Source organism: Schistocerca cancellata, chromosome 3 (genome assembly GCF_023864275.1).
Source record: "Schistocerca cancellata isolate TAMUIC-IGC-003103 chromosome 3, iqSchCanc2.1, whole genome shotgun sequence".
NCBI classification, from domain to species: Eukaryota; Metazoa; Arthropoda; class Insecta; order Orthoptera; family Acrididae; genus Schistocerca; species Schistocerca cancellata.
This window is the reverse complement of record NC_064628.1, coordinates 153,714,999-153,741,766: the sequence shown is the minus strand read 5'-3', so window position 1 is coordinate 153,741,766 and position 26,768 is coordinate 153,714,999. Positions and strand designations below refer to the sequence as shown.

General features: G+C 42.4%; 1 protein-coding gene across 1 annotated transcript in view; it reads right to left on the bottom strand.

Annotated features, from left to right (window-relative positions):
- The window catches only part of LOC126174773 (allantoinase), a 218,258-nt gene extending 203,150 nt beyond the window's left edge, over window positions 1–15,108 (bottom strand). The window contains exon 1 of the mRNA XM_049921114.1: window positions 14,984–15,108. The gene's annotated coding sequence lies outside the window, so the exon portion shown is untranslated. The remainder of the gene's footprint in view (window positions 1–14,983) is intronic.
- Between the last annotated feature and the right edge of the window lie 11,660 nt (window positions 15,109–26,768).

Sequence of the window (26,768 nt, the reverse complement as noted above, 5' to 3'; positions counted from 1 at the left end):
CTTGGCTACACTCCATACAAATACTTTCAGAAAAGACTTCCTGACAGTTAAATCTATACTCGATGTCCACAAATTTCTCTTCTTCAGAATCGCTTTCCTTGCAATAGCCAGTTTACATTTTATATCCTCTCTACTTAGACCATCATCAGTTATTTTGCATCCCAAGTAGGAAAACTCACTCACTACCTTAAGTGTCTCATTTCCTGATGTAATTCGCTCAGCACAACTGATTTAATTCGACTATATTCCAGTATCGTTGTTTTGCTTTCGTTGATGTTCATCTTACATATACCTTTCAAGACACTGTCAATTCCGTTCAGCTGCTCTTCCAGGTTCTTTGCTGTCTCTGACAGAATTACAATGTCATCGGCGAACGTCGAAGTTTTTATTTCTTCTCCATAGATTTTAATTCCTACTCCAAATTTTTCTTTTGTTGCCTTTACTGCTTCCTCAACATATACATTGAATAACATCGGGGATAGGCTACAACCCTGTCTCACTCTCTTCCCGACCACAGCTTCCCTTTCATACCCCTCGACTCTTGTAACTGCCATCTGGTTTCTGTACAAACTGTAAATAGCCTTTCGCTTCCTGTATTTTACCCCTGCCACCTTCAGAATATGAAAGAGAGTATTCCAATCAACATTGTCAAAAGCTTTCTATAAGTCTACAATTTATAGAAACGTAGGCTTGCCTTTCCTTAATCTATTCTCTAAGATAAGTCGTAGGGTCAGTATTGCCTCACGTGTTCCAACATTCCTACGGAATCCAAACTGATCATCCCCGAGATCAGCTTCTACCAGTTTTTCCATTTGTCTGTAAAGAATTCATGTTAGTATTTTGCAGCCGTAGCTTATTAAACTGATAGTTCGGTAATTTTCACATCTGTCAACACCTGCTTTCTTTGGGATTGGAATCATCATATTCTTCTTGAAGTCTGAGGGTATTTCGTCTGTTTCATACATCTTGCTCGCCAGATGGTAGAGTTCTGTCAGGAGTGGCTCTCCCAAGGCTGCCAGTAGTTCGGGGCCTTGTTTCGAATTAGGTCTTTCAGTGCTCTGTCAAACTCTTCACGCAGTATCATATCTCCCATTTCATCTTCTTCTATCTCCTCTTCCATTTCCATAATATTGTCCTGAAGAACATCGCACTTGTATAGACCCTCTATATACTCCTTCCACCTTACTGCTTTCCCTTCTTTACTTAGAACTGGGTTTCCATCTGAGCTCTTGATATTCATGCAAGTGGTTCTTTTTTCTCCAAATGTCTCTTTAATTTTCCTGTAGGCAGTATCTGTCTTACCCCTAGTGATACATGCTTCTACATCCTTACATTTGTCGTGTTGCCAACCCTGCTTAGCCATTTTGCACTTCCTGTCGCTCTCATTTTTAAGACGTTTGTATTCCTTTTTGCCTGCTTCATTTACTGCATTTAATTAAATAGAGGTAAAAATACGAATATAAACCTTCGTATACGGTTTTACCGATGGAAGTCCTGCAAACCCTCAAAAGGACACGAAAAAGATATAGGCTCAGAAATAATTTCGTGAAACAATCAAAGATGTTCGATAGCCGGTCGAAGTGGCCGTGCGGTTCTAGGCGCTGCAGTCTGGAACCGTGAGATCGCTACGGTCGCAGATTCGAATCCTGCATCGGGCATGGATGTGTGTGATGTCCTTAGGTTAGTTAGGTTTAACTAGTTCTAAGTTCTAGGGGACTAATGACCTGAGAAGTTGAGTCCCATAGTGCTCAGAGCCATTTGAACCATTTGTTCGACAAAACAAAGACGCTGAATGTTACGGCGTGTCAGACTGTCACTAGTTTCCAACCTGCGTCAATTAGCGCTGGGGGTAAAATGAAAATTTCTCATGTTTCGAACAGAACAAGTTAAGAAACTAAATTATTATTAAAATAATAGTTATATCTCCATTTCGTGAGTCTTTAATATTTATAGAATAAGTAAAATATAACTACCTAGGATTTTCAAGTCAACCATTATTGCTTAGATAATATAATTTTTTCTGCCGACATCGTACGTTTGGTGTTCATTGATAAGTTGCTTGAACGCAGCCATATTCAGATACTCTAACAATAGAATAAAAAAAATCCTCATAGTTATCATCCATTTATTATCCAGTACTGAATACAGGCCTCTTCTAGATATGATACACGCTTAGCGTCCGCTGCTTTCCTCGCGTACGCTGTATGGTCTAATTAAGCCCATACGTGTTTCTCACCGAACGTGCTTCTCACCAATAAGCGATCCCGGTGGCTGGGGTCGGATAAACTTTCATCCTCTAACACATATTTATTTATTTTTTACCGAGATAACGAATTGTTACAGTTTTAATCCCCTATTTCGCCTCCTTCCAGAAACACTGAAAAAGGTTTTTTTAAATTTCTGACAGAAAAACCAAATACCAGGTTTCGTAGTTCTAGCTTCAAAATAACGACATATTTTCAAAAAACCTTTTATCCCTTGTTTCACACCCTCAGGGGTGGAATTTCGAAAAATACCTTCTTAAACGATGTATACAGTGTAAGATTAACACCCTGTACAAATTTTAAGAGTCTGTCCTTTGATGTTTTTGCTGGACGATGGTGATTTCGTGAATCAGTCAGGACACTTCCTTTTACATATATGGTGCCCAGAAACTGTCCGAAAAGCTTTTAAGGACAAAATAGGTTGTGTTGGAAACAACTGTTATGAAAACATTCGGTATTTTCCGCCGTTTCTGAGTTCTTTAGCATTGAAGTTAGCCAGTCAGACCGCTGCGGGCGACCCGCCAGATGCAATTAGAGCCATTTGTTTTCACAGCGTAGATGATTACACACGAGACCGCTCAGCCTTTGGCTCGGTTTCGATCCTTCCTACTGACCCATGTCCAATTTTTGTACCGCTCTTTTGTGTAGTTTTATGAAACCAAACGAAGGACACATCTGGCGACGCCGTCTCTGGCGGGCCGCTTGAGTTTGCGCGGCGCAACAGTCTGACTCGCAAACTTCAATGCTAATTACCTCATATCGAATTTTTTTCTCAACAGTTGTTTCTCGGTACAACGTACCCTGCAACACTGTTACAAGCTTTTCACACTGTTTCTTACCAATCTGAATGGAGATTACGATCTTCAGATCCAAGATGTCTACTCGTTTCCTGATGTCATCAATCCATCTTCCATCAGGTTGTCCTCCAGGTCATTTCTTATCACGAAGAATCCAACTAAGAATATACCTAGTCCATCTCCCATCATTCGATCTCGCTATATATTCAGACCATCTCCATTTCAGTGTCTCAAGTGTTCCCATCACTCTTACAACAAGAGCATTTTCATTTGTCCATTTGTTCTTTTTATCTGTCACTTCTTGTTACGGCCAACAAGTGTCTTTCGATTGCTCATTGGGTACCCCCTATTTTTGAACAGCCTACGCATTTAGCGTCCATGCTTCACTATCACAGTACCATTGTGAACGGCGGAAGAAAACCCCTTTAGACTACCCGACTAAACCTATCACTGGGGTCTCCCATCCAACAGTGTCATACATCTTTACTATCTTTTTAGTATTGTAACTAACTGGTCACAAACTTTCTGTTTAATGCACATGGGGAGTTTACTTTTGTGCAGAGCAGTCAGTTTCTGAAATGAGCCACAAGCAATTTTTACACGACTGTGTTACTTTAAGTGTCCTTAAGCTTGGTATCTGCAGTTTTTACAAGTATATAAATTCATCTACTGTTCCTATAATATCAACATTAATGTTTATTATTTTCCTCTGTACTGACTGTATATTACTTTGATTGTAGTGTAATTAATTTTTAGGTCTAACGTCATGCTAGCTCTTTTCAGTTCCTTCATACTTTACTGAAATTCTTCTGGAATCGAAACATTGTTTTGTTTGAAACTTTCTGGCACATTAAAACTGTGTGCCCGACCGAGACTCGAACTCGGGAAAGGATATTGCGGAGACATGGCTTAGCCATAGCCTGGGGGATGTTTCCAGAATGAGATTTTCACTCTGCAGCGGAGTGTGCGCTGATATGAAACTTCCTGGCAGATTAAAACTGTCTGCCCGACCGAGACTCGAACTCTGGACCTTTGCCTTTCGCGGGCAAGTGCTCTACCATCTGAGCTACCGAAGCACGACTCACGTCCGGTACTCACAGCTTTATTTCTGTCAGTATCTCGTCTCCTACCTTCCAAACTATACAGAAGCTCTCCTGCGAACCATGCAGAACTAGCACTCCTGAAAGAAAGAATATTGCGGAGACACAGCCTGGGGGATGTTTCCAGAATGAGATTTTCACTCTGCAGCGGAGTGTGCACTGATATTAAACTTCCTGGCAGATTAAAACTGTGTGCCCGACCGAGACTCGAACTTGGGACCTTTGTCTTTCGCGGTCAAGTGCTTTACCATCTGAGCTATCAAAGCACGACTCACGCCCGGTACTCACAGCTTTAGTTCTGCCAGTATCTCGTCTCCTACCTTCCTACCTACAGAGTGAAAATCTCATTCTGGAAACATCCCCCAGGCTGTGGCTAAGCAATGTCTCCGCAATATCCTTTCTTTCAGGAGTGCTAGTTCTGAATGGTTCGCAGGAGAGCTTCTGTAAAGTTTGGAAGGTAGGAGACGAGATACTGGCAGAACTGAAGCTGTGAGTACCGGCCGTGAGTCGTGCTTCGGTAGCTCAGGTGGTAGAGCACTTGCCCGCGAAAGGCAAAGGTCCCGAGTTCGAGGCTCGCTCGGGCACATAGTTTTAATCTGCCAGGAAGTTTCATATCAGCGCAGACTCCGGTGCAGAGTGAAAATCTCATTCTGGATTGTTTTGTTTGCTTCGCATCCATATACCTAATGAAATTATTAGAACGCATTTTTTTCGTTAAAAGATGATGTCATATTTTGGCTCACTTTATATCAATTTGTTAATAAAGGAAACGAATTCCAAATATACATTTTCCCTTCTAGATCCTTTGGATGGTCTCTGTTAAAGACAGGTCTGACGCAGCTGTCTTGTGAAGCGACTAAAGCCACAGCTTGTGAAACGGTTGTATGAACAATGAACGATATTTGAAATTCGTTCGCCATCAGTGATGACGGCATCTTAACGCAATCGGCCACTTTTTCTTAGCGCTTCCATTTCAGTGAACTGAATTGATACCTCACTTATCTCTAATTGTTTCGCTAGTCGGTTGTTTTCCTGCTGGTCGAGCCGAAGTAACAGATACTGCATTTATTTCCAAACTGGGAAGCCATGAGAATTTCTTTGGAGAAATAAATACGATTACTTTTGGATTGCAAAAAATTATTGTGAATAAATCGATAATGCAAAATGAGGTTGCCAGTTTTCATAGTGAAATGGATCTGTAACGATGTAGAGCGGAAGTTGAGAATGTTTTGATGTACTCAGAATTGATAATAAAGACTTCCTCGTACGATGATGAAAAGAATTTAGCACTTATCATTAGTAACAAATTACATCAGCAACAATTATTCTTATTTGGAAAATCGTGAAGTTAATTCCTGAGTTCTAAGACCGTCTTCACAGAATGAAGAAATATATTGAAATAGAAAGATTCTGGCACTGTTTATCTAAGAATACGACACCTTGGAAATGTATTTCATTAAAACAGAAGTGGCAATTTTTTGGTGAAATGTTAGTACCGAATATCCATCATTACCGAAAAAGCTTAGTGAATTCTGATGTAATCGTCAAATCTTACAAGTATATTGATCTACATTGCAGGGATACGACTACCTCGATAAATTCAAAGAATATCGTATCTATCAGGCTGTTAGTTTGAGTTCTTTGTTAAGGGGTAACGCTCATGAAACCGACCGAAAGCCAATTTTTTATTTATTAGTAGAAGTCATGTACAATAAGTTCCCAACGTTTCAACGGTGAAATCGCATCCGAAATCCCTGAAAAATAATTAAATGTGTGACGTGACCTTCCTATCACGCTCACTTTTTGAAGCAACACTTCAATACTAGCTCTGTGAACAACGATTTCGTGGATTAATTTCAAGGAAACTTGCCCGGGATACATCTAGAAGGCTGTGATATATACTCTTTGGTCTTATAGATCAGTTTTGACTCTGTTATGTATCTTAGAAACAATAACAAACCACCTGTTTGTTTATGAAGAAGCAATTCTTGCTTTGCCTTGTGCTACTGATGGAGATTTACTCAAGTGTTCGATTATGATGCAGTTCTTTTAACGATGGGTACGTTGTGAGAATGAAGGTATTAGAGTGAATAGGCCTTAAGATAGGAAATTTGACTCAAGACATTTCGGGAAAAATAGATTTACAGCGCCTCTCTGCAGCTGAAAAGTCAATTGAAGGCCTGGTAAAGGAAAGAAGGCAAAAAGCAAGAAAGCAGAAGAGATGCCTTGATGGGAAAGAGAAAGACTCTGAGCACAAATCTAAGGCTTCGGAATAGGGGAGATAAGAAAAAACGTTAAGTTGAACTTTAAATTGCATTTCGCGAAAATTAAGTTTTTGAAGTTTATGTACGTTTTTCTCAGTCTCTATGAAGGCTGGAATTTTGAAATTATGTACACTTATTTCTATAAACCCAATAAATATTATCTCAAGCTGAGATATGGGGCTAAGAGCTTGGAAATTTGCATGAATTTTATAGTATTCTTACACAATTATAATAAAAAATTATTAAAATTCTCTTATCTGATGAATTCAAGAAACGTCCAGGAGATTCTCTTATTCTGTGGATTCAAAAAACGTCGTGTGAGAAGCTTAATATTTGCAAGGAGATGAATCAAAGAAAATTTTGTAGAAATGTCTTTAATAGTTTTTGAGAAGAAGATACATATATTAATTTTGAAAATAAATTTTTCAAATTTCGTAAAAACGTTAAATATGTTTAACTGAAGAAACTTAACAGTAAATGTGTCAATTTCAAATAAAACTTGGTATAAAATTTCATTGCCGTTTCTTCAAAATGGTTGATTGGATGCATCTTTTAAATAGTGTATGTTTATTATAAAAGTCCCCCTTTAAGTACTAATTACCAATTTAGAGCCCTTGCTAATTTCCAAGTGCACAGATGTATATGGAAACTTCATCCTTGTAAATATATAACAAAAATCACATGCCATACACAGTTACACATGGTATGAGTGTCAATGGACATAGCTCTGAAATAGGTAGCCAGAAACCACATATACTCAACTGTTGTTATTTACGTGAAAATGGTTAACAGCTTGCCTCCACTTTTTCCCAGTACTGAAAAATTAGTGTATTAGATCAGTAGATCTGTCAGACGTACGACTGCATTCGCGATTTAGAAAAAAAAGTCTGTTTAGGAGGATGTGCTATGAAACGACGGACTGTGCGGGGTACTGTTATTATGAAGTAACAAAAGTTATCGTTCACGCAAATAAAGCGTTTAAGTGCGCTGCTTTATTTGTTATGATCTGAATGTAGTCGAGAATCGGTCGAAACCGATGACATTGTGAGACATTACAGTGATAAATATAGTATAAAACCATTATTAGCATTTACATTTCATGTACATGAACGAGTAACGAAAGTAATGTATTGTTTGCTATTTTAGCATTTAATTAGTAACCTGCAACGGTAATCTTGCGGACACTTACAATGTTCATACGATTTGTGGATCTGAAAAGAATTTGAATATAATCAGTGTTGTAGTAACTTCTAATTGGTCATATTGTTGCAGTTCGATTTACAATAGAAAAGTGGTTGAGGACAGTGCGAATGTTTTTATCGTTGAATTTCGCGAAGGGGATGTATCTACAAGTCAGTTTACAATAAAAAAGAGATAGGAAGAAACGCTATTGTCATTAATGAAATAAAAGTTGGTGGACTCTCTACGGTGAACGACCGCGTCCCCAGCACGTTATCTGTTTACACGCTCTTTGGGCCGGTAACTAGATTACAAGCCGACACGGCAGTGCCGGTGTATACCGGTGTTTCGGGTTCCTGACCGAATAAGGTGGCGTAGTGCGTGAAGCCATAGGACGCCTGTTTGTGAGACTTAGGTTCATGTCACAACCGAGCAGTCCACATACAGTAAGTTCTCTGTGGTTTGTCTTAATTATTTCTGTCTGACGCCGGAACGGTTCAGTCAACAGAACTGTGACGGATTTATTTCCCCATTCTCAAACAGTGAGAGGTAGTGATTCAGTAACAGTGATGTTGACTGGATTATAACCTTCCAATATTTAACCTTCTTGTTTTCGTTATTTCTCACTGCGTTGACAAAATACCAGTTTGGCTGCACTGTTGAAAATCTTTGTCTTTCCTAATTTGCGATGACCGTCTAACATTAGAAAACAATGAGTTCATTGATTCCTTTCATAATCTGGTTGTTGTTGTTATTGTTGTGGTATTCATTCCAAAGATTGATTTGAAGCAGCTCTCCATGCAAGTCTCTTCACCTCTGCATAACCGCTGCAAACATATATGATAGTGAACCCGCTTAGTGTATGGAAGCCTTGGCCTCTCTCCACAGCTCTCCCCCCTTATACTCCCGACCATTATGATACTGACGACTCTTTGATATCTCAGTATTTCTCCTTTCCGCTTGGCGCATGAATTTCTCCCCCCGCCCCCACCCCTTCTCCCATCCAACATTTCAATGTAGTGCTTCTTTATTAGGTATTCGATCTACTCACTGAAACTTCAGCACTCTTCTATAACACCTCAAATCGGAGCTTATATTTTTAGAATTCGTTAATTTTAGACTCAGTCACATTCTATATACAGTAATAACCAGTGTCGATCTACAGTGGAGTCTTGAATGTTGAAATTTCATTTCTTCAAACTTCTAGTTTCATTCTGTGTGAACTATTTATCATCTGTCGCGGTATAGCTCTTGAAGGCTATATAAATACAATGACGGGAAAAAAACCCAACATCAAGAAAGAGGTGTGCGACATACACGGAAGATGACAGACGTGTTTCTGCGTGTGAAATATGATGTCTGTTCAGATTTTGTACCAAGCGCATAGGAGTGATTCTAGTAGCGCCACTATGAGGATGCAAATAAGGTTTGCTTTTAACACACGCTGTAAAGGTCATGAGCGTTAGTTACCTTTGAGATTGGACGTGGTGAGTTGATGTTACTCAAGAAAGCCTTTAGGGCGACAACGACAAAAAAATGGTTCAAATGGCTCTGAGCACTATGGGACTTAACATCTCTGGTCATCAGTCCCCTAGAACTTAGAACTACTTAAACCTAACTAACCTAAGGACATCACACACATCCATGCCCGAGGCAGGATTCGAACCTGCGACCGTAGCAGTCGCGCGGTTCCGGACTGAGCGCCTAGAACCGCTAGACCACCGCGGCCGGCCGACAACGACAACATTATCAACAACTCACTGAGTTTGAACGAGGTCGTGTAATAGGTCCACGAGAAGCTGGATGTTCTTTCTGCGATAATGTAGAAAGACGTGGCAGGAATGTAGCCACAGTACATGTACGGTCGCAAAAATGCCGGACTACGGACCGCCACGTGGCACTACCAAGAGTGAAGAACATCGCGTTCGGTGTATGGCTCTGGCCCATCGTACTGCATCTGCAGCAGCAATATGAGTAGCAGTTCACACCACAGTGACACAGTGAACTGTTAGAAATCGGTTACTTCAAGGACAGATCCGAGCCAGACGCACTGTAGCGTGCATTCCACTGACTCAACGCCATTTGCGCCTTAAGTGGTGTCAAGTGAGAGCACATTGGAGGCCATAGTGGACCTCTCTTGTATTTTCTGATGTCAGAGGGTTCTGCCTCGGTGCCAGTGATAGCTGTGTGTTGGTTACGAGCGGGGCAGTTGAGGGCCAGCATCTAACCAGTCTGCGTGCTAGACGCTATTGAGGGACACCTGGAGGCACGGTCTGCGGTGCGATTTCGTATGACAGCAGGAGTACTCTTGTGGTTATCCCACGCACCCTGACTGCAAATTTGTGCGTCAGTCTGGTGAGTTGGCATCTCCCTTTCATGGATAGCAGTCTAGGAGGGGTTTTCCAATAAGATAGTTCGCCCACATACCGCCGTTGTAACCCAACATGCTCTCCAGAATGTCGATACGTTGACTTGGCCTACTCGATCACGAGCATACATGGGACGCCATCGAACAACTTCAGCGTTATCTACAACTAGCATTAACCGCCCCTGTATTGGTTTAAGTGCAACATGCATGAAAGTCTATCCCACAAATTGATATCCGGCACATGTAAGACACAAAGCATGTACGTTTGCATGCTTGTATCAAACGTTCTGGCGGTTACACCGGTTATTAATGCACCAGCATTTCACATTTGCAGTGTCTTATCTCGCCCATACATTAACCCATGGCCTTTCAATGTCAATCACTTAAATATGTTACCTAAACAAATGTAGTTCCGAAATTTCATTACTCTGCGTTAATTATTTCTTCGTGTTGTAATTTTTTCGTCAGTGTATATTTATTCGTTTATTATTGCCTTTTGTTAATTGTATTTAGTTTTATATGTCAATAGATTCAAAGAATACATCTGAAAATATGTGTTTCAGTGTATTTGTATTTATATTTACTAAAAGACAGCCTTTTTCGGCTACCGAAACTGAACAGTCGAGTGACTGTGTGGTGACGAGGAGAACAGATTGCTGATGTGACTGCTTGGCTAGTATACCGATAAAATATTTTTATCAATGTGTGCACTATATCGTGTGAACAACCGGAAGACAGTGATTAATACTGAGTAAAATATGAAATGGGGCACCGCTTTTATGCGTCAATCAACTAAGATTGCAGTGAACGCAAATGGGTGGGTCACTGGTGCAACGGTTCTTTTGGACGACATCGGATTTGACCTTTCCGAGGACTGAACTTTGATGTAAATGGCCTTTGAACTGTGTCGTATCAATAATTGAATCATATAGATCATTGGACTTTTTCGCATGTGCCATGGAGTGGGAAATTTATAGAGGAAAGTAACTCCGTAAATACGTCACTGCCGTGCGTACTATGAAACTGAAATTCCACGAAATTAAGCTCAAGATGACAGCTACAACAGTAGAGGAGTCTATTATTACCTGCAACAGAAGTATAACACATGTGAGGACATTATTTTCGATGGAGAATCTCTACATACCAGCATCTGCCCACATCGTCGCTACACTATCTCAGAATCCTGCAACGAGTTGAGCTACAAAAATTTCAGGCTCTCAATTGCAAAAATAAAGTACTACCTCTTTTCTCTTTAAAGTAAAATGTTGCAGTCGTAATATTGTAATTTGCCCATCTATAACAACACTGCATTGCCTAGTGCCTATATACAAATGTAACGTTTGCTCCACATCCCTCCCTGCAATTTTTCTACTATTTAGTAAAATGATAGTCACACCTACTCCCATTTAATAAGTGCATTTTCCGTGTTTCACGGATTCTCTTTTTTCACGTAATAAGTAAGTAACTTTATGAAGTGAGCAAATTTACAAACCACCATTATAACGAGTGCACGCCATCCCTTTCGTAAGTGAACTGAGCTCTGACTGGACTAGAACCGCAGCCAACACGGTATTCGAATCTGACAGCTGGTGTACACGTGCTTGCAGCTGGTTTGTTTACAACGTTACGAAAGTTGCATGGGTTGGGCAAGTCAGTGTATTTCAAGTAACTGAGCGAATTTCTTGGTCCGTGGACATTTATTATTAAACAAAATTGCTACTCTTACTATATAATTGTGTTGTTACATTCATATATGGATCACTTTTACTGGGATATTGGACATGTCATAGTGTTTCAACTTAAGAACGAGAGAAAATTGATATATAGAAGCAGTCATATTCTTACAGGTCTAATCTGACAATGACGGAACAGGCAGACGTTCTGATTAAAACCGAGAAACCTCATACGATTTATCCCTAGTGTACACTGTGGTGCTGCGAAGCTATTGTTTAATAATATAAAATACTTGTGCTACACTGTTCATTCATTTCTCACTACGTCAGCGCACATAGTATAAAAACATTATTTCATAATGTAATAAAAAACACACTGTCACCTGTTATCGAAACCATAGAACGATGCTTGTTTCCCATTTTGTGTATTCTTGAACTTTCGATTTGTTTGCCTGAAAAACTGAGTCAGTATCCCTCTATAATGGATGAGATACTGAGCTCACAAAAGGTTAAGGTTTTGGTAATCACTTAGTGTACGGTCAGGGACAGACATCTGAAAAGAACAAAAAGTGACAAAATAGCGGAAGGTGATCGTACTTTTCTTGAATTGAAATATGGTTGCATTCTCGTAAGTTACTGCTGAGGCGGCCGCGCGGAGTGGGCGCGTGGTTAGAGGCGCCATGTCACTGATTGCGCGGCCCCTCCCGCCGGAGGTTCGAGTCCTCCCTCGGGCATGGATGTTTGGTTGTACTTAGTATAAGTTAGTTTCAGTAGTGTGCAAGTCTAGGGACCGATGACCTCAACAGTTTGGTGCCTTAGGAGTTCACATACATTTGAACACACACTACTGAGGTCAACACCATGCCTCAGTCTGTATTGTCGAATAACAGCTGTCGAAATGTATGGCAAGCATTATGGCTTCGGGAGCTACTAGATGCCATCAACTCGTTTACCAATGATTACAGACGACTGCTAAGGAAACTGCTTTATAAGTGTGACAAAAACTCAGCACTCTCATAGCACAGTATTCCAACAAACCGTGTGTCACATGTGCTCCATAAGGTCCAGATCTTCTTTACACTGCAGTGGACCGGATCGTCTTCATCGGCCTTCTCTTTTCTGACCTCTCGAATGGCAACTTACGCAAAAGAGCCATTTGAAAACAGACACTAAATGACTTCAAACAGTCAGTAATGGAGAGCTATGGACGTGTATACTGATCACTATTTAAACCATACTCGCTCTCTCCTTTTAATTAATGCGTTGGCAAACGGAAACTCCCATTAAAAATCGGACCACTTTCACAAAATACTGGATGTTTTTAGTAATTTGGTTGTATTGCCTTCAAAAGTCAATTATTTACTACTAGCACTAAAAATATCTGATATAAATTTTAAGTTTTTTTATTATTCCTTTATCGTAAGGCACGTTATCGTCAAGGTAATGTACTACATTTCAGAAAGTATCGAAGGACAACGATGAAAAACATTTTTTTTTAATTAGTCTGAAGTTCGTGGTTTTTTGTGGGTTCAATCTTAGTATGACAACGATAAAAACATATCACCTATCACGTTTTACCGATTTTAATGATATATATTTTTCGTTTCCTATTGCAGTTATGGTGAGCTTGCAAGAGACATCAGGGGAAAATTATAAATTTCTTAAAGAAAGTAAAGTTCTCACAGTTTAGAAATAAACTTGGTGATCAAGATACGTCGTGAGTTCCTGATGCGATTCTGTAACATATCGGCGTATCTCGCACCCTTGTTGTCCATCACCATCTGTTCACTGGTTTTTACACTCGTTTTTGGTTTCAATAAAACGCCATGTCATTTCAGGCACGTGAGCCACGTTTTACTTCCCCACCTACATTATTCCGCGAATCAGTGAATTTTCAAACGTTAAGTACTTTTAGATCGCGTTGTATGTAAGTGACCCAGTGGACAACGTAGAAGGCTCTATGCTGTTGTTAGCGGATGATTTGGTTGAATATACAGAAGGCTAGAGAACTGAGGAGAAATTCAGGAAGACCTGCAGTGGACCCACGCTTGGTGACGGTTGACTCTCAAAAGTCGGCTGGTCCCGGCGGAGGTTCGAGTCCTCCCTCGGGCATGGGTGTGTGTGTTTGTCCTTAGGTTCAAATGGCTCTGAGCACTATGGGACTTAACTTCTGAGGTCATCAGTCCCCTAGAACATAAAGCTACTTAAACCTAACTAACCTAAGGACAGCACACACATCCAAGCCAGAGGCAGGATTCGAACCTGCGACCGTAGCGGTCGCGCGGTTCCAGACTGTAGCGCCTAGAACCGCTCGGCCACCCCTGCCGGCCGTTTGTCCTTAGGATAATTTAGGTTAAGTAGTGTGTAAGCTTAGGGACTGATGACCTTAGCAGTTAAGTCCCATCAGATTTTACACACATTTGAACTCTCAAAAGTGACAAATAGAATGTTTTTACGCATAAATAGGCACAGAGCCCCATTATTGGTGAATTACATTTTTGTCGAAGGATCACTGGAAACAGTCGAATTCAATCAATATCTATGAACATGAGTATGGAGAGATTTCAATTAGAACTGCTCCATCAAACTAATTTAGTCATTTAAAGAATCCTCAGGAAGTATAGTCCATCCACGAAGGAGTTAACTTACAAATCTCTCATTCGACCATAACCTGAGTTACGCTCTTCAATGTGAACACTTAGCAGGTAGGATTGATAGAGGAATAAAGAACCAAAGAGCAATAGTGCGTTTCGTCACAGGCCCATTTGGTAAACAGCGGAATGTTCAGAGATGTCCTTTCCTCTCAAGTGGCAGGCGCTGCGAGAGAGGTCTTGTGCGCGGCTGTGTGGTTTACTATTAAAATTCAGGCAGCGTGTAGTGCTACATGGATCAAGCAATAGAGTACGTTTTCCTGCCTACATCGCGCGAATAGACCATGAAGTGTGTTACTAACAGTCTTTCTTCGTGCAGACCATTCATGTCTGGAAAATAAGAGAGAGGAGGTGACAGTGGAACAAGGCATACACCACAAGGTGGCTTGCAGAGCACGGTGTCTGAGAACCACGCTTGAGAAGAACCAGAAAGTCTCAGAGAACCAACTGAATTGGTCTCTTAACAATGGCAGCAGCAAGAGCCAACATGCGTTCAGGATCAAATTCCCCGCATCTGCCATGTGCGCTGTTTACAGTGGCTCGCGGATGTCTGCCAAGGCTGGCGAGGTTTGTGCCAGAACCGCCCACTACAGAGCGGCCGCAGAGGGACTGTATGTCAAGGTCGCCCAGCGACCGGGAACGAACAGGTTGTGGCAGCGAACGGCAAGTGCGCGTGCTGCGACTTACGGCGCTGGATTGCTGGGGTGGGGCGGCGCAGTGACTGCGAACGGTGCGTGCAGAAGCGAGGAGAGGTGAGGCGCTGCCTGCCGTCGCGAGGCGATCTGCGGACTGCCGTGGGAGCCGGACTGCGGCCGCGGCCGCCGCGTCGCTCGCAGACCGCGAGTCACGTGACCGGCGTCCGGTTATCAGGCGCCTCCGTCTCTTGTTAAGCGTCCCCTGCCCCGCCTCCGTCGGCAGTATCATTGCTGCGATTACATACAGCTGGAGACATCGTGTGATTCGCAGACGATCTCTACATCTCCCACTGCATCTAGTTCTACATTTCGCAAGCCAGCTTATGGTGTGTGGCAGAGGATACTTCGTGTAGCAGTCAGTTCCCCCCTCTCGGCCCTTCCCTCTCTACTCTGTTCATCTACATCAATATGATAACTGATTACTGTACTCTGTATTTCACAATTAAGTGCCTGGCAGAGGGTTCATAGAGCCACGTTCAAGCTATTACTCTACCGCTCCACCCTCGAAGAGCACGCAGGAAAAGCGAACAGGTAAATCTTTCGTTGCGAGTTCTGATATGTCTTATTTTATAACGACGATCATTTGTCCCTATGCAGGTGGGTGACAATCAAATATTTTGTCATTTAAAGGAGAAAGCTGGTGATTGAAAATTCATGAGAAGATCCTGCCACAATGAAAAGCGCCTGTATTTTAATAATCACCATCCCAATTCGTATGTCATATCCGTCGCACTCTCTTCCATGTTACACGATGATACAAAACGAGATGCCCTTCTTTGAACGTTTAAGAGTCGTCGGTCAGTCCTATCTGATGTGGATCCCATACCACGCAGCAGTATTCCGGAAGAGGACGGACAAGCTTTCTTCCAGGAGTGCTAGTTCTTCAAGGTTCGCAGGAGAGCTTCTGTGAAGTTTGGAAAGTAGGAGACGAGGTACTGGCGGAAGTGAAGCTGTGAGGACGGGGCGTGAGTCGTGCTTGGGTAGTTCACATGGTAGAGCACTTGCCCGCGAAAGACAAAGGTCCCGAGTTTGAGTCTCGGTCCGGCACACAGTTTCAATCTGCCAGGAAGTTTCATATCAACGCACACTCCGCTGCAGAGTGAAAGTTTCATTCAAGCTTGCTGTAGGTTGTCTCTTTAGCAGACCTGTTGCATCTTCTAAGTGTTCTATCAATAAATCGCAGTCTCTGGTTCGCTTTCCCCACAACGTTACGTATGTGATAGTTCCAGTTTAAGTTACACGTAACTGTAATCCATGAATATCTATCTGAATTCCAACAGTTCGTGTTATTCACCGTGTAACTGAAATTTAGACGATTCCTTTTAGTATTCATGTGGATGAGTTCAGAATTTTCAGTGCCACTTTTCGCACCATACAGGTATCTTGTGGGACCGATGGCTAAGTCTGGCCCCCCTCCCTCCCCCCTGCCTACCTCTTAAACCAACCAGCCAGATATCTTGTCTAATCATTTTTCAATTGGGTTTGATCGTCTGATGACTTTACAAGACGGCGTTTATGGAGATCAGGAACAGCAGAGGACCTATAACATTTCCTTGGGGAACGCCAAATATTGCTTGTATTTCATTCCATGACTTTCCGTCAATTACTACGAACTGTGACTTTTCTGACAGCAACTCACGAATCCAGTCGCACAACTGAGACGATACTCCGTAAGCACACAATTTGATTGACGTCACTAGAGGAATGGTGACAAAAGCCTTGTGGAAATCTAAAAATGTGGCTTCAGTTTGACATTCCTCATTACTTCGGGAGAATAAAGAGCTATTTGTGTTTCACAAGAACGATATTTTCTTAATCCGTGTAGGCTATTTGTCAATAAATCGTTTTCTTCGAGATAATTCATAATGTTTGAACACAACACTCGTACCAAAATCCTGCTGCAAATCGACGTTATTGATATGGGTCTGTAATGTCGCTGATGGTTCGGAGGAAGAACGATTGTTGGAGGGTATCCGAGAGAGCTTGAGTCGCACTATTCTTATTCACTCTTTTTTCGAAAGATATGCTGGAGGGGTAGCAGTATATTCATTTAGTCTTCTAGGAACGTACGCTCTCGGAATTTTGACAGTGAACCACACCGTGATGACGAACGACTCTACTGATGCCGCCGAAGTTGTTTGAGTATCTCTGAGACGCTTCGGTTTACTGAACGAACCTGTGACGAAATGCGCTACTCTTCTTTGGATCTTCTCTGTTTTCTACCTGGTTCGGGTCCCAGACGGTCAAGCGATATTTAAGTATCGATCGAGTGAAGGTTTTGTGGGCTATGTCCTTCGCTGGTGGACTACACGTCTTGAATATCATTCTAATGAACCTCAGTCCGACGTCTGCCTCATCTGCGATTAGTTTTATGTGTTCTTCGTTCTACTTTAAATCACTCTGTACACATAGTCCGAAATATTTAATTTATTTAGTTGCCTCCAGTGATCAACCGACATTCGTATAATACCATAATAATGAGCCTTTCCGTCTATTTATTTACAATAAGTTGCATTTGTTGATGTTGAGGGTGAACTGTGTATCCATGTACCAAGCGATGATTCTCTGGACTTTCTATATTTCGCTACAGTCTTCTAGCATTGCGTCTACTCTCTATATAAAAGCATCATTCGCCAGATGCCGAATTAAGTTGTGAACTTTCAAAGTAGCCTAAGAGCTGGTATTGTTGAGGGAGTACGCATTAAGGGAGTATTCACTGAGCTGACCAACTACAGCTTAGTGGCGAACCGGTATTCGAACCTAGGCACCTTCTTTCGTGTGAAATATTATCTCAAGCAATCCATCAGGGAACTCAACACATTCTTAACCTATTCTATTTCTCTCCTTCCATTATGAGCGCCCCAGAGGGAGTTCCTCGAACACAGCAGCCCTAGCACTCCTGGAATAGAGGATGGAGCAGAGTGTTGGGTTTTACTGTAGTCACAGTGTTGTCATTAGTGTTTGTCTCCAGAAGCACTGCAAATGAATGAAGAAAATGGCATCATTTTACTTACCTTTCCGTCACATACGAGGCACTTGCTGCAATCACGGTGTCTGCGAATCATACTAAAATGTCCTTTAAAAGCTGAACCCGATTGGCAGTCCTGGAAAGGCCCCAAGCAGACATGATTTTCGTGCGCTCTTCTATGCATGCTACGAGAAATCCTTCTGTCCTCGAATAAAATCTACGTTTAAGAAGGCCGGGATACACGCTTTTCACAGAGATGCAAATCCACCATAGGCTGTAGTAACCTCTTCAGTCCCAGGAAAGAAAAGAAAAAAAGAAAGAAAACTTACCTTTCCGTCACATACGAGGCACTTGCTGCAATCACGGTGTCTGCGAATCATACTAAAATGTCCTTTAAAAGCTGAACCCGATTGGCAGTCCTGGAAAGGCCCCAAGCAGACATGATTTTCGTGCACTCTTCTATGCATGCTACGAGAAATCCTTCTGTCCTCGAATAAAATCTACGTTTAAGAAGGCCGGGATACACGCTTTTCACAGAGATGCAAATCCACCATAGGCTGTAGTAACCTCTTCAGTCCCAGGAAAGAAAAGAAAAAAAGAAAGAAAACTTACCTTTCCGTCACATACGAGGCACTTGCTGCAATCACGGTGTCTGCGAATCATACTAAAATGTCCTTTAAAAGCTGAACCCGATTGGCAGTCCTGGAAAGGCCCCAAGCAGACATGATTTTCGTGCGCTCTTCTATGCATGCTACGAGAAATCCTTCTGTCCTCGAATAAAATCTACGTTTAAGAAGGCCGGGATACACGCTTTTCACAGAGATGCAAATCCACCATAGGCTGTAGTAACCTCTTCAGTCCCAGGAAAGAAAAGAAAAAAAGAAAGAAAACTTACCTTTCCGTCACATACGAGGCACTTGCTGCAATCACGGTGTCTGCGAATCATACTAAAATGTCCTTTAAAAGCTGAACCCGATTGGCAGTCCTGGAAAGGCCCCAAGCAGACATGATTTTCGTGCGCTCTTCTATGCATGCTACGAGAAATCCTTGTCCTCGAATAAAATCTACGTTTAAGAAGGCCGGGATACACGCTTTTCACAGAGATGCAAATCCACCATAGGCTGTAGTAACCTCTTCAGTCCCAGGAAAGAAAAGAAAAAAAGAAAGAAAACTTACCTTTCCGTCACATACGAGGCACTTGCTGCAATCACGGTGTCTGCGAATCATACTAAAATGTCCTTTAAAAGCTGAACCCGATTGGCAGTCCTGGAAAGGCCCCAAGCAGACATGATTTTCGTGCACTCTTCTATGCATGCTACGAGAAATCCTTCTGTCCTCGAATAAAATCTACGTTTAAGAAGGCCGGGATACACGCTTTTCACAGAGATGCAAATCCACCATAGGCTGTAGTAACCTCTTCAGTCCCAGGAAAGAAAAGAAAAAAAGAAAGAAAACTTACCTTTCCGTCACATACGAGGCACTTGCTGCAATCACGGTGTCTGCGAATCATACTAAAATGTCCTTTAAAAGCTGAACCCGATTGGCAGTCCTGGAAAGGCCCCAAGCAGACATGATTTTCGTGCGCTCTTCTATGCATGCTACGAGAAATCCTTCTGTCCTCGAATAAAATCTACGTTTAAGAAGGCCGGGATACACGCTTTTCACAGAGATGCAAATCCACCATAGGCTGTAGTAACCTCTTCAGTCCCAGGAAAGAAAAGAAAAAAAGAAAGAAAACTTACCTTTCCGTCACATACGAGGCACTTGCTGCAATCACGGTGTCTGCGAATCATACTAAAATGTCCTTTAAAAGCTGAACCCGATTGGCAGTCCTGGAAAGGCCCCAAGCAGACATGATTTTCGTGCACTCTTCTATGCATGCTACGAGAAATCCTTCTGTCCTCGAATAAAATCTACGTTTAAGAAGGCCGGGATACACGCTTTTCACAGAGATGCAAATCCACCATAGGCTGTAGTAACCTCTTCAGTCCCAGGAAAGAAAAGAAAAAAAGAAAGAAAACTTACCTTTCCGTCACATACGAGGCACTTGCTGCAATCACGGTGTCTGCGAATCATACTAAAATGTCCTTTAAAAGCTGAACCCGATTGGCAGTCCTGGAAAGGCCCCAAGCAGACATGATTTTCGTGCGCTCTCCTATGCATGCTACGAGAAATCCTTCTGTCCTCGAATAAAATCTACGTTTAAGAAGGCCGGGATACACGCTTTTCACAGAGATGCAAATCCACCATAGGCTGTAGTAACCTCTTCAGTCCCAGGAAAGAAAAGAAAAAAAGAAAGAAAACTTACCTTTCCGTCACATACGAGGCACTTGCTGCAATCACGGTGTCTGCGAATCATACTAAAATGTCCTTTAAAAGCTGAACCCGATTGGCAGTCCTGGAAAGGCCCCAACCAGACATGATTTTCGTGCACTCTTCTATGCATGCTACGAGAAATCCTTCTGTCCTCGAATAAAATCTACGTTTAAGAAGGCCGGGATACACGCTTTTCACAGAGATGCAAATCCACCATAGGCTGTAGTAACCTCTTCAGTCCCAGGAAAGAAAAGAAAAAAAGAAAGAAAACTTACCTTTCCGTCACATACGAGGCACTTGCTGCAATCACGGTGTCTGCGAATCATACTAAAATGTCCTTTAAAAGCTGAACCCGATTGGCAGTCCTGGAAAGGCCCCAAGCAGACATGATTTTCGTGCGCTCTTCTATGCATGCTACGAGAAATCCTTCTGTCCTCGAATAAAATCTACGTTTAAGAAGGCCGGGATACACGCTTTTCACAGAGATGCAAATCCACCATAGGCTGTAGTAACCTCTTCAGTCCCAGGAAAGAAAAGAAAAAAAGAAAGAAAACTTACCTTTCCGTCACATATGAGGCACTTGCTGCAATCACGGTGTCTGCGAATCATACTAAAATGTCCTTTAAAAGCTGAACCCGATTGGCAGTCCTGGAAAGGCCCCAAGCAGACATGATTTTCGTGCGCTCTTCTATGCATGCTACGAGAAATCCTTCTGTCCTCGAATAAAATCTACGTTTAAGAAGGCCGGGATACACGCTTTTCACAGTGATGCAAATCCACCATAGGCTGTAGTAACGTCTTCAGTCCCAGGAAAGAAAAGAAAAAAAGAAAGAAAACTTACCTTTCCGTCACATACGAGGCACTTGCTGCAATCACGGTGTCTGCGAATCATACTAAAATGTCCTTTAAAAGCTGAACCCGATTGGCAGTCCTGGAAAGGCCCCAAGCAGACATGATTTTCGTGCGCTCTTCTATGCATGCTACGAGAAATCCTTGTCCTCGAATAAAATCTACGTTTAAGAAGGCCGGGATACACGCTTTTCACAGAGATGCAAATCCACCATAGGCTGTAGTAACCTCTTCAGTCCCAGGAAAGAAAAGAAAAAAAGAAAGAAAACTTACCTTTCCGTCACATACGAGGCACTTGCTGCAATCACGGTGTCTGCGAATCATACTAAAATGTCCTTTAAAAGCTGAACCCGATTGGCAGTCCTGGAAAGGCCCCAAGCAGACATGATTTTCGTGCACTCTTCTATGCATGCTACGAGAAATCCTTGTCCTCGAATAAAATCTACGTTTAAGAAGGCCGGGATACACGCTTTTCACAGAGATGCAAATCCACCATAGGCTGTAGTAACCTCTTCAGTCCCAGGAAAGAAAAGAAAAAAAGAAAGAAAACTTACCTTTCCGTCACATACGAGGCACTTGCTGCAATCACGGTGTCTGCGAATCATACTAAAATGTCCTTTAAAAGCTGAACCCGATTGGCAGTCCTGGAAAGGCCCCAAGCAGACATGATTTTCGTGCACTCTTCTATGCATGCTACGAGAAATCCTTCTGTCCTCGAATAAAATCTACGTTTAAGAAGGCCGGGATACACGCTTTTCACAGAGATGCAAATCCACCATAGGCTGTAGTAACCTTTTCAGTTCCAGGAAAGAAAAGAAAAAAAGAAAGAAAACTTACCTTTCCGTCACATACGAGGCACTTGCTGCAATCACGGTGTCTGCGAATCATACTAAAATGTCCTTTAAAAGCTGAACCCGATTGGCAGTCCTGGAAAGGCCCCAAGCAGACATGATTTTCGTGCGCTCTTCTATGCATGCTACGAGAAATCCTTCTGTCCTCGAATAAAATCTACGTTTAAGAAGGCCGGGATACACGCATTTCACAGAGATGCAAATCCACCATAGGCTGTAGTAACCTCTTCAGTCCCAGGAAAGAAAAGAAAAAAAGAAAGAAAACTTACCTTTCCGTCACATACGAGGCACTTGCTGCAATCACGGTGTCTGCGAATCATACTAAAATGTCCTTTAAAAGCTGAACCCGATTGGCAGTCCTGGAAAGGCCCCAAGCAGACATGATTTTCGTGCGCTCTTCTATGCATGCTACGAGAAATCCTTCTGTCCTCGAATAAAATCTACGTTTAAGAAGGCCGGGATACACGCTTTTCACAGAGATGCAAATCCACCATAGGCTGTAGTAACCTCTTCAGTCCCAGGAAAGAAAAGAAAAAAAGAAAGAAAACTTACCTTTCCGTCACATACGAGGCACTTGCTGCAATCACGGTGTCTGCGAATCATACTAAAATGTCCTTTAAAAGCTGAACCCGATTGGCAGTCCTGGAAAGGCCCCAAGCAGACATGATTTTCGTGCGCTCTTCTATGCATGCTACGAGAAATCCTTCTGTCCTCGAATAAAATCTACGTTTAAGAAGGCCGGGATACACGCTTTTCACAGAGATGCAAATCCACCATAGGCTGTAGTAACCTCTTCAGTCCCAGGAAAGAAAAGAAAAAAAGAAAGAAAACTTACCTTTCCGTCACATACGAGGCACTTGCTGCAATCACGGTGTCTGCGAATCATACTAAAATGTCCTTTAAAAGCTGAACCCGATTGGCAGTCCTGGAAAGGCCCCAAGCAGACATGATTTTCGTGCGCTCTTCTATGCATGCTACGAGAAATCCTTCTGTCCTCGAATAAAATCTACGTTTAAGAAGGCCGGGATACACGCTTTTCACAGAGATGCAAATCCACCATAGGCTGTAGTAACCTCTTCAGTCCCAGGAAAGAAAAGAAAAAAAGAAAGAAAACTTACCTTTCCGTCACATACGAGGCACTTGCTGCAATCACGGTGTCTGCGAATCATACTAAAATGTCCTTTAAAAGCTGAACCCGATTGGCAGTCCTGGAAAGGCCCCAAGCAGACATGATTTTCGTGCGCTCTTCTATGCATGCTACGAGAAATCCTTCTGTCCTCGAATAAAATCTACGTTTAAGAAGGCCGGGATACACGCTTTTCACAGTGATGCAAATCCACCATAGGCTGTAGTAACGTCTTCAGTCCCAGGAAAGAAAAGAAAAAAAGAAAGAAAACTTACCTTTCCGTCACATACGAGGCACTTGCTGCAATCACGGTGTCTGCGAATCATACTAAAATGTCCTTTAAAAGCTGAACCCGATTGGCAGTCCTGGAAAGGCCCCAAGCAGACATGATTTTCGTGCGCTCTTCTATGCATGCTACGAGAAATCCTTGTCCTCGAATAAAATCTACGTTTAAGAAGGCCGGGATACACGCTTTTCACAGAGATGCAAATCCACCATAGGCTGTAGTAACCTCTTCAGTCCCAGGAAAGAAAAGAAAAAAAGAAAGAAAACTTACCTTTCCGTCACATACGAGGCACTTGCTGCAATCACGGTGTCTGCGAATCATACTAAAATGTCCTTTAAAAGCTGAACCCGATTGGCAGTCCTGGAAAGGCCCCAAGCAGACATGATTTTCGTGCACTCTTCTATGCATGCTACGAGAAATCCTTGTCCTCGAATAAAATCTACGTTTAAGAAGGCCGGGATACACGCTTTTCACAGAGATGCAAATCCACCATAGGCTGTAGTAACCTCTTCAGTCCCAGGAAAGAAAAGAAAAAAAGAAAGAAAACTTACCTTTCCGTCACATACGAGGCACTTGCTGCAATCACGGTGTCTGCGAATCATACTAAAATGTCCTTTAAAAGCTGAACCCGATTGGCAGTCCTGGAAAGGCCCCAAGCAGACATGATTTTCGTGCACTCTTCTATGCATGCTACGAGAAATCCTTCTGTCCTCGAATAAAATCTACGTTTAAGAAGGCCGGGATACACGCTTTTCACAGAGATGCAAATCCACCATAGGCTGTAGTAACCTTTTCAGTCCCAGGAAAGAAAAGAAAAAAAGAAAGAAAACTTACCTTTCCGTCACATACGAGGCACTTGCTGCAATCACGGTGTCTGCGAATCATACTAAAATGTCCTTTAAAAGCTGAACCCGATTGGCAGTCCTGGAAAGGCCCCAAGCAGACATGATTTTCGTGCGCTCTTCTATGCATGCTACGAGAAATCCTTCTGTCCTCGAATAAAATCTACGTTTAAGAAGGCCGGGATACACGCATTTCACAGAGATGCAAATCCACCATAGGCTGTAGTAACCTCTTCAGTCCCAGGAAAGAAAAGAAAAAAAGAAAGAAAACTTACCTTTCCGTCACATACGAGGCACTTGCTGCAATCACGGTGTCTGCGAATCATACTAAAATGTCCTTTAAAAGCTGAACCCGATTGGCAGTCCTGGAAAGGCCCCAAGCAGACATGATTTTCGTGCGCTCTTCTATGCATGCTACGAGAAATCCTTCTGTCCTCGAATAAAATCTACGTTTAAGAAGGCCGGGATACACGCTTTTCACAGAGATGCAAATCCACCATAGGCTGTAGTAACCTCTTCAGTCCCAGGAAAGAAAAGAAAAAAAGAAAGAAAACTTACCTTTCCGTCACATACGAGGCACTTGCTGCAATCACGGTGTCTGCGAATCATACTAAAATGTCCTTTAAAAGCTGAACCCGATTGGCAGTCCTGGAAAGGCCCCAAGCAGACATGATTTTCGTGCGCTCTTCTATGCATGCTACGAGAAATCCTTCTGTCCTCGAATAAAATCTACGTTTAAGAAGGCCGGGATACACGCTTTTCACAGAGATGCAAATCCACCATAGGCTGTAGTAACCTCTTCAGTCCGAGGAAAGAAAAGAAAAAAAGAAAGAAAACTTACCTTTCCGTCACATACGAGGCACTTGCTGCAATCACGGTGTCTGCGAATCATACTAAAATGTCCTTTAAAAGCTGAACCCGATTGGCAGTCCTGGAAAGGCCCCAAGCAGACATGATTTTCGTGCGCTCTTCTATGCATGCTACGAGAAATCCTTCTGTCCTCGAATAAAATCTACGTTTAAGAAGGCCGGGATACACGCATTTCACAGAGATGCAAATCCACCATAGGCTGTAGTAACCTCTTCAGTCCCAGGAAAGAAAAGAAAAAAAGAAAGAAAACTTACCTTTCCGTCACATACGAGGCACTTGCTGCAATCACGGTGTCTGCGAATCATACTAAAATGTCCTTTAAAAGCTGAACCCGATTGGCAGACCTGGAAAGGCCCCAAGCAGACATGATTTTCGTGCGCTCTTCTATGCATGCTACGAGAAATCCTTCTGTCCTCGAATAAAATCTACGTTTAAGAAGGCCGGGATACACGCTTTTCACAGAGATGCAAATCCACCATAGGCTGTAGTAACCTCTTCAGTCCCAGGAAAGAAAAGAAAAAAAGAAAGAAAACTTACCTTTCCGTCACATACGAGGCACTTGCTGCAATCACGGTGTCTGCGAATCATACTAAAATGTCCTTTAAAAGCTGAACCCGATTGGCAGTCCTGGAAAGGCCCCAAGCAGACATGATTTTCGTGCGCTCTTCTATGCATGCTACGAGAAATCCTTCTGTCCTCGAATAAAATCTACGTTTAAGAAGGCCGGGATACACGCTTCTCACAGAGATGCAAATCCACCATAGGCTGTAGTAACCTCTTCAGTCCCAGGAAAGAAAAGAAAAAAAGAAAGAAAACTTACCTTTCCGTCACATACGAGGCACTTGCTGCAATCACGGTGTCTGCGAATCATACTAAAATGTCCTTTAAAAGCTGAACCCGATTGGCAGTCCTGGAAAGGCCCCAAGCAGACATGATTTTCGTGCGCTCTTCTATGCATGCTACGAGAAATCCTTCTGTCCTCGAATAAAATCTACGTTTAAGAAGGCCGGGATACACGCTTTTCACAGAGATGCAAATCCACCATAGGCTGTAGTAACCTCTTCAGTCCCAGGAAAGAAAAGAAAAAAAGAAAGAAAACTTACCTTTCCGTCACATACGAGGCACTTGCTGCAATCACGGTGTCTGCGAATCATACTAAAATGTCCTTTAAAAGCTGAACCCGATTGGAAGTCCTGGAAAGGCCCCAAGCAGACATGATTTTCGTGCGCTCTTCTATGCATGCTACGAGAAATCCTTCTGTCCTCGAATAAAATCTACGTTTAAGAAGGCCGGGATACACGCTTTTCACAGAGATACAAATCCACCATAGGCTGTAGTAACCTCTTCAGTCCCAGGAAAGAAAAGAAAAAAAGAAAGAAAACTTACCTTTCCGTCACATACGAGGCACTTGCTGCAATCACGGTGTCTGCGAATCATACTAAAATGTCCTTTAAAAGCTGAACCCGATTGGCAGTCCTGGAAAGGCCCCAAGCAGACATGATTTTCGTGCGCTCTTCTATGCATGCTACGAGAAATCCTTCTGTCCTCGAATAAAATCTACGTTTAAGAAGGCCGGGATACACGCTTTTCACAGTGATGCAAATCCACCATAGGCTGTAGTAACGTCTTCAGTCCCAGGAAAGAAAAGAAAAAAAGAAAGAAAACTTAC